The sequence below is a fragment of the Arvicanthis niloticus genome, chromosome 8 (assembly GCF_011762505.2).
Source record: "Arvicanthis niloticus isolate mArvNil1 chromosome 8, mArvNil1.pat.X, whole genome shotgun sequence".
Taxonomy (NCBI): domain Eukaryota; kingdom Metazoa; phylum Chordata; class Mammalia; order Rodentia; family Muridae; genus Arvicanthis; species Arvicanthis niloticus.
The window spans coordinates 21,833,798-21,842,008 of NC_047665.1; the positions used below are offsets into that span (position 1 = coordinate 21,833,798).

An 8,211-nucleotide genomic window follows, 5' to 3' on the forward strand; every position below is an offset into this window, starting at 1 on the left:
TTACATAATCTATCATGATCAACACAACAAAGATAGGATTCAATTCAGTTCCTAGAAAAACGACACCAAACCCATCAAGCTCACAGTGGCTCAAAGTTGAAAGTCACTTGCATAAACCATTGAAATGGACCAGACTTCATGTTCAGTGTTCATAGAACTGTTTCCTTTCTTGCTAATGAAAGGTAAGAATGTTCAAGAACATTCTCTTGGAATTAAAAGGAAAAAAATGAATATACAATGAATTATATTTTAACAATCTGTTTCTCTCTGTCTGTTTCTATCTCTCTGAGTCTGCCTCTGTCTCTTTGTCTGTCTATGTTTGTCTCTGCCTCTGTCTGTTTCTGTCTCTCTGCCTGTTTTTCTCTGTCTCTGTCTCTCTGTTTTTCTCTGTCTCTGTCTTTCTTCCTCCCCCTCTCTCTCTTTCTCTCTCTCATTAAATGGAGAGAGCACCACAAAAGCATTCAGAATGCCCTTAAATCATAAAGTTGAGAAAAGAGCCCGAGGTATAATTGTGGCTTGATAGTTGAGTGAGTTACAAAACGAGTCAGGGCAGTAACTATGGTATTAAAGTCAGTGCTCCTCGACTTTGATACTTCCAGTACTTTTCCATCCTCCGAGAGTTCACCATCAACACCCTCATTTGTGGTCCACTGCCACGGTGGTCACATTTTAACAGGCCTTACTTTATTGGATCTGTACTTTCTTTGCCTACCCAATGCCTTTCTCACTTGACTTCCAACTTCTAGTCATTCACCACATGAAAATATCAGACCCAACAAGATGATTAGATGACAACTTCAGAAAAGGAGCCACTCAGTGTGGAACGTGCCGTCAGTGTGGTGTTCATGTAGTATATATTATGGCAAAACCCTGGTAATTGCCTGTCTGGTTTAATTTTCAGCTGAGTAGAGGGAAAATTCTTCTGGGGCTGTACCCTCTTCCTCTGTTATTCCTATTACAAGTATCCATACTGGTCAGGGAACCGCATAAACCCTTCACTCCGGTTTTAAACTTGGCAGGTGTTCCAGAATTAGCTGCTATAACCCTAAGGTAAAGCAGTCTCTCTGGCTTGGCTTTCCAGGGTTCTTACATTTTCATTGGAAATGAATTTATGTAACCTTTAGATAATCCAAAATAGGAGCTTGCTATGAAATTATGGGGTAGCTAAACCCCAGGACAGAAAGTGGTATGACCCAGGGTGAGGACGCTGTGTCCTCAGTCATCCAGTCAGTACATGGCTTCAGAAGTAAATGGGCTTCTTGTGTCTTTTGCTATGGTTTTCCCACCACAAAGAGAAGGTAGCCAGTGGCTTGAGGGCAAGGGAGTGGGTTTTGATCTCTCACTTTTGTACCTGCCTCAGCCATCAGTCTCCAACCTGAAGCCTGGGAAGCATTTGGCGTGATGCCTTCATTTTTTAGACCTGCACAAATGTCTACTGAATGTGTAGGGTGTGGGAGATTCTAGGATAACCTTATAACACCAAGCACCGAGGGATGTGACTATGGCAGAGGTGCTTACAGGAGAATCCATGACCAAGTGGCTCACAAGACGCCCATGCTGTTTTACAGCTCTGGAGACTAGAAGTGCAAACCCAAGGCCTATGCAGGACGGTATCCTTTTAAGGACTCTGAGTATAAACCTGCTCCAGGTCCTTCTCTGGGCTTTGATGGCCTGGAATTGTGCATGGAATTCTCTTAATGTCTTCACTTCCCCTACTCTACGTATGTGTCTGGCTCTGTGCCTAAATGTTCCCTTTGCATAGAGATACCAGTACTATCGGACTAAAGGCCACTCTAATGTCCTCAACTACCTTGACCCTGTTCCTATATAAAGACAAATTCGTATTGCTAGAAGTTAAAAGTCAGTCTTTTGTGAGCATCACGTTTCAGTCCACATCAGAGTTGTGTTCAAATGGAGAAACATTCCCAAGACATTGAACCTGCATGGTAAACTTCCCCTTCTCTGCCTACCACCCTGTTCTATGTCAAAATTCTCTGTTGCTCCACTGTCATATTTGAACTGTTCCATAAGCATTTGAGGGTCCTGTTTTGACATGAAGGTCTACATTAAACTCTAAATCCTTGCCCAGAATGTCCATGATTCTTTTCTATAGGGAAATATTGGATTATGTTGGTGACTTAAGTGTTTTTGAAACAAAGGTGTCACAGAGACACATATGTCATTCAGTAAATATTTTAACTTTATTAATTTGAGTATGAATGTTTTGTTTGCATGTATGTCTATGTACCACATATGTGTAGTGTTCACAATGTCCAGAAAAGGACAGTGGACCCCCTGGAATCTAAATTACTTGCAGATGGTTGTCAGCTGCCGTGTGTTTGATGGGAATTGAGCCTGGATCTTCTGGAAGAGCATCCAGTGTTCTTAACCACATAACCATCTTTTTCAGCCACCAATCAGTATTTTTTATTTCCATTTTTTTCCTCCTGGAGCTCAGCTCATGTGCATGTGTGTGCACACACACTCATACACACACACTTGCCTTTCACGAGAATTACAAGTCACTGAAAAAGAATGAAAAGTGAAACAGAAGAATGAGATTTTAGGAATCTGACACACGGGTTTCCTGGGAGCCACATCCGGGCTGGAAGAAGGAAAATTCTTTTAGAAGACACAAGTAGGAGAAGATGCTTGAGCTATGACTTAGTGTTCATGCAGCTGTATCTATCTAGACAATGATACCAATGTGGAGAAGGAGGCCAGGGAAGAGGAGACAATACTAGACAGGTAAAAAGAAGGTGCATACGATTCTGAGTATTAGAAATTGTAAGTGAATAAGAGAAGGGACATTTCTGGGGTTTCAAGAGCTGAGCGCGAGTGTTTTTTTTTTTACCATGCACAGTCAGGTCAGGCTGCTGCAACCTAGTGCCACAGGCTGCACAACTCAAACGACAGATCTTTGTTTCTCACACTTTTGGAACCTGGGAAGTCTAGAAACAAAGCAGCAGCAGATCTGGTTCCTGATGTGGGCTCACTTCCTGGTTTGTCTATGGATGCCTTCTGTGTTCTCCCATGGCAGTCATCGTAAGAACTGCAGTCTCTTCCTCTCCTTACAAGGTCCTACTATGGTGCATGGAGTATAGGACCACTGTTGTGGTATCATCTAAATCTAATCTCTCCTAAAGACTTAACCTCCAATTATGACCTTGGTGACCAGGATTTCTGTATATGAATGGGCAAGGCAGGAGGGAAGAATGGACACAAACATCAGGTCAAAGCATAAAGTCATCACTAGTACTCACTGTTGTAAGATGAAAAATGGGATGTACAGTGCAGATCTGTCGAGCTCACTCCTCCCTCCAATGCCTATGGGCTGAACCACTACAACCCACAAGATTCTTCCTACTCAAATCCACAACCAGTAAATAGGACTCCAGTAATAGTTCCTCAGATGGTCTAAGCATAGATCTATCTAAGGCAATCTTTTACTGTTAGTCATACAAAAACTTCTCCAGAAACCCTCTAAGACAATCTTTTATTGTTAGTCATACAAATACTTCTCCAGAAACCCACTGGCGTGCCCAGCCTAGGATGAGCAGAAGGCAGGCACAGCACATCACCAGCTTGATGTTAAAGGTCACAGTGAGCCTTGGGAGAATCAATCAGTTTCTTTCCTACTGTCATGCCACTCCTATGCTGATAACATACTCCCCCCACCCCCCAATGCTATGGGCAGTGTTAATATAAGGCAGCAGTCGTGTCTGTCTCCATCTCATCTTCTTCATCCTGTAGCTCTCAGTCCCATGTAATCTACGTCCGATACTCAAGGGAATGCAAACTTTTCCTAGCTGAAAAAATTTTGAGGGGGGATGAATTGAACATTTTTTTCTAGCTTTTTTTATGGAAAATAATTTTCAATATATTTTTCAATATATTCTGATCACCATTTCTTCTCTGTCTCTTTCCAGATCCTCTCCACCTCCGCAACCATCCAACTCCACTCCTTTTTCTCTCTCTTTAAAAACAATCAGGCAAATAAAATGACAAACAGCCCAGAATTAAAACACAATCACCCACACTTCCTCCCCATGCACACCACACCCCCACCCACCCACATACCCCATACACACATACTCAGACACATGCGCATGCATACATACACACACACACAGACACACAGACACACACACAGACACCACACACACACACACACACACACACACACACACACGTGCACACACACATACTCCAAACCAAATAAACCCCACAAGATCAGAAACCATGAAATAGAAGCAAAAGATCACTAAGGTTAAAAAATTAAGAAGCTCAAAATACCATTGAGTTAGTTTTGTGCTGACCTTCTACTGCTGGGCATGGGGCCCGCCCTTAAGTATGGTTTATATACCCAGTGAGACTCCATTGGAGAAAATGAATTGTCTTCATGAGCAGTTGTCAGTTGGAGATAGCTTTTTTGGTTAGGAATATGAACTTGTGTCCACTTATGTCTCTCAGTGCTGGGCTCCCATCTGTCTTGGACCTACACAATGGCTGTGCATGCTGCTATAGTCTTTGTGAGTTCATATGTGTCTCAGCCCGGCTGTGTCTGGAAAACACTTCTTTCTTAGAGGATACTCCACCCCCATTGGCTTTTACAATCTTTCTGCCTCTTCTGCAGCATTCCCTGGGCACTGAGGGGAGGGGTTTGATAAAAGCATCCTATTTGGGATTGAGTATTTCAAAGCGTCTCTTTGCTCATGATGCTGTTGTGGGTATCTCTCTGCATTAGTTCTCATCTGTGGCAGGAGAAAGCTTTTCTGATGGTGAGCTAGACATTGATTGATGAGTATAGCGGAATGTCACTAGGAGTCATTTTACTGCCATGTTCCTTCAGCAGAACAGCAGTGTTCGGGTTTCCTTTAGGTCCATGGCCTGTTGAGTCTCAGGTTCTTGGCCACCTGAGCAGTGTTTGAGATGAATTCTATGTCATGGAGGGGCATTAAACCCAATGAAATGAGGGCTGAACTTTTTTTGAATCTCCAGGAACTGAAACAAAAATGGGTGGAAACATAGATCTCACTAGTTAAGTAATCATTGGTATATTTTTATAAACAAAACCTCAAAGTTCTTTTAAAACGCAATGCCTATGAGAAGGAAATGACTGATGTCATTTGTTTTTCATGTAAGTCATCAAGAACCTCAGCCATCTCTTAAACCTTAGGAAAATACCAGTTACATGTGCCGTTTGTCATCTTTGAGAGTAAACCAGTGTTGGTGGGATGGAGGGGTTTGGTTAAAGAAAGAAAGACACAGTGTACAAGGAAGAATCTATGTACCAGAGAACAAGGTCACTAATGAAGTGGTGTGGTTAACCAGAAGTTGGCTTCAAGCATGGAGATTCCAGGCCCTTGAGCAATGGTATTCCTCTTGCTCCAAGTCTGTCTGTCTTGTTTTCAACTCCTTGCCTGGTGGTTTGTGGGCTGAGCTTGATGCTGGGCCAGTACTAGGGGCTAAACACCCCAAAGCACTTGAGTCTTAGGTCATGTCCCCCTAGAGAAAAAGGAGAGGGGGGATCTCACACACCAGCCTCTGGAATTCAGCACCATCTCTGAACAGGAAGGGAAGCTTTTACAAAGTGCTGCCTACTGAGGGTCCCTGGGAGTTTCCCTGAGATACATTTGGTAAAACCAGAATTCTAAATTTGATGAAGAAAACAATCACTTGGTATTTATAATAAGAACTAAATGTTTTCCTCTTTTTTTTCCACATGCAGCCATAGTTATTTAAAGGGGTCATTTATGGTTTGGAACCAAACACTACTTGAAAAAAAAAATGAAGCATATACTCAACAGCCCACCAGCCCAGTAAATTCTATTGAGCATTTACTGTCTTCCTGGGGTTACAGAGAACTGTTGGATTCAGTTGGGACCTATGATGAACCTATAGCCAGGCTATAAGACAGAAAGATTCTCGATGATATTCCTGTCATCACTGAGTCTCCCACACCTACCATTGTGTTTATTTAGTGAATTCTAGGTGCTCTACAAATATTTGTCAAGTCCATGAGTGAGGTCAGCTTCTAAGGAGGTTTACAAGTACTTTCTAGGTGAGAAGTGACTGGGAATGACTGTGTCAAAGAGATGGAATTTTAGCAATGCTTTTGGAAAGGGGTAGGGCTCCATGCAGTTGGTGGAGGAGCAAGGGAAAGGGGTAGCGCCTTCAGATAAGTAGACATAGTCTGGAGACTGAGAGGCCAGAGCATTTTCAGGAGACAGAATGGTTGGTGTGCAAGGGACTCAGAAACAAGAGAAAGTGCTGAGAAGGGTGGATTAGGATCAAATTGCCTAGGAGGGAGAGGACCTTGGATACTTGGAGGTGTTGCAGGGTAAGAATACACAGAATTCTGGGTGCTCTCATCACAGGTGGAGGAGAAGTGGGGGAAGGAGGAAGATGAGGGAAAAAGAAAGAAAAAATAAAGGAAGAAAAAAGAAAGAAAGAAAGAAAGAAAGAGAGAAAGAAAGGAAGGAAGAAAGAGAAAGAAAGAAAGAGAAAAAAGAAAAAGAGAAAGACAAAACATAAGAAATCATTTGCCCTCCTTTGTACTTTTTCAGGTAAGTCATAGGATTAACGTTCACAGCTAGCGCTGGCTTCGGTAGTGCATACCCTAAGATTGGAAGGATACAGAGAAGGTCAGCATGGCCCCTGCACAAGGATGACACACAAATTCTTGAAGCATTCCATATTTTTAATACATAAAATATCCAATTAAAAAGTAAAATAAAGGCAGAGGCCGACAGATCTCTGTGACCTCAAGGCCATCCTGGTCTACATAATGAGCTCCAAGCTAGCCATAGCTACATAGTGAGATGCTGTCAAAAGCAAACCAAACCAAACCAGCCAAAAAAAACCAAACAAATAAAAAGCGTTCACAGCTAATTTTGATGCAAATATAGGAACAGAAAGAACATGGCTCAGAAGCTCCAAGAGACTGAGAGGGGGGAGAGAGAGAGAGAGAGAGAGAGAGAGAGAGAGAGAGCATGAGCACACACTAGCATTAAAAAAATGTAAGAGAGTGCTGATGTTCATGGCTCCCCAAAGTTAGCCCTTGGACTTCACTGAGGTAACTCTTAGAGGGCTTTCTCTAAAACCAGATTATCACCTGAAGCCCAGATCCAACACAGAGGAACCTGTCCTTCTGAAATGTTCCAACAAAGGGAAACAGAACTCACCCCATGGAGGGGGACCCTGAAGTCAAGCATTACTCAGAGCTCTGGTGATGTGTGTGTGTCTCTGGCCATTATCAGTTTTTAAGGCCCGCTTTTTCTTCTAAAATGTATTTATTCTTCCTCTAAGTTAGCTGCAGCCCTCATTGCCCCTCCCCCAAGGAGACAGTATGGTATGGAAACTTCTAGATTCTGTTGTACTTTTAGTACTCATATTTCTATGATCCCCCCCCCCCCCGCACAAAATAGGTTAGTAAGTTTTTCTCCTATTAATATGTCTACAGTCAGCTAATTTCTAGGTCTTACATATCAACTACTCACAAGGGAAAGAGAAATCTTTAGCCTTTATAGGTTCTAAGGTAATGGGGCCCTGGATGATGTTGTTCCTCCTTCTGCCACTGAGAAACTAAATGTTCTTAGCAAAACCCCATAATCTAATAGATGTTTAAACAAAAAAAGTCATGAAAAAATAGGTCAGAAGACATGGAATAAAGAAAAAACAAACTCCTAAGATTAAATTTCTCAATAAGCTGGTTACAGGAAATCACTTATAAGAGAGCCAGAAGGGATAACTTTTCTATAATTAGCTTTCCTATCCATGTTGTAGTAATATTTTTTATCTTCACTGGGATGACAAGCTGGCCTCCCACCCCTTACTATGATATTATGTTTTCTTAGTTCCTTGTCCTTGTTGTTATAACAAGATGGCTGACAAGAAGCAAGTTGGGGGTGGGGTGCTCATTTTGTCTCACAGTCGCAGGGAATACATCATGGCAGCAGGAACCTGAGGTGGACGCCCACATTCAACCCACAGTTAAAAAGCAAACAGAGACAAATACTTTTGTCAATCTTCCATTCTCCTCTTTATTCCAAGGCGTCAGCACAAGAAACGGCACTGCTGACATTTAGGATAGCTCTTCCCTGTCCAGGGATTCCCTCACAGGCATGCCCAGAAGTTTGTCTCCTTAGTGACTTTAGAGTCAGGCAGGTTGACAGTTGGCATTAACCAAGACAGATGATCACATCTGCA

At 42.4% G+C, this 8,211-nt stretch overlaps 1 non-coding gene across 1 annotated transcript; it reads left to right on the forward strand.

Moving 5' to 3' along the window:
- Positions 1–6,598: 6,598 nt before the first annotated feature.
- On the forward strand, positions 6,599–6,705 carry LOC117714481 (U6 spliceosomal RNA). Its single transcript, XR_004607555.1, has one exon. It is a non-coding gene; the product is annotated as a U6 spliceosomal RNA (small nuclear RNA).
- Positions 6,706–8,211: the final 1,506 nt, after the last annotated feature.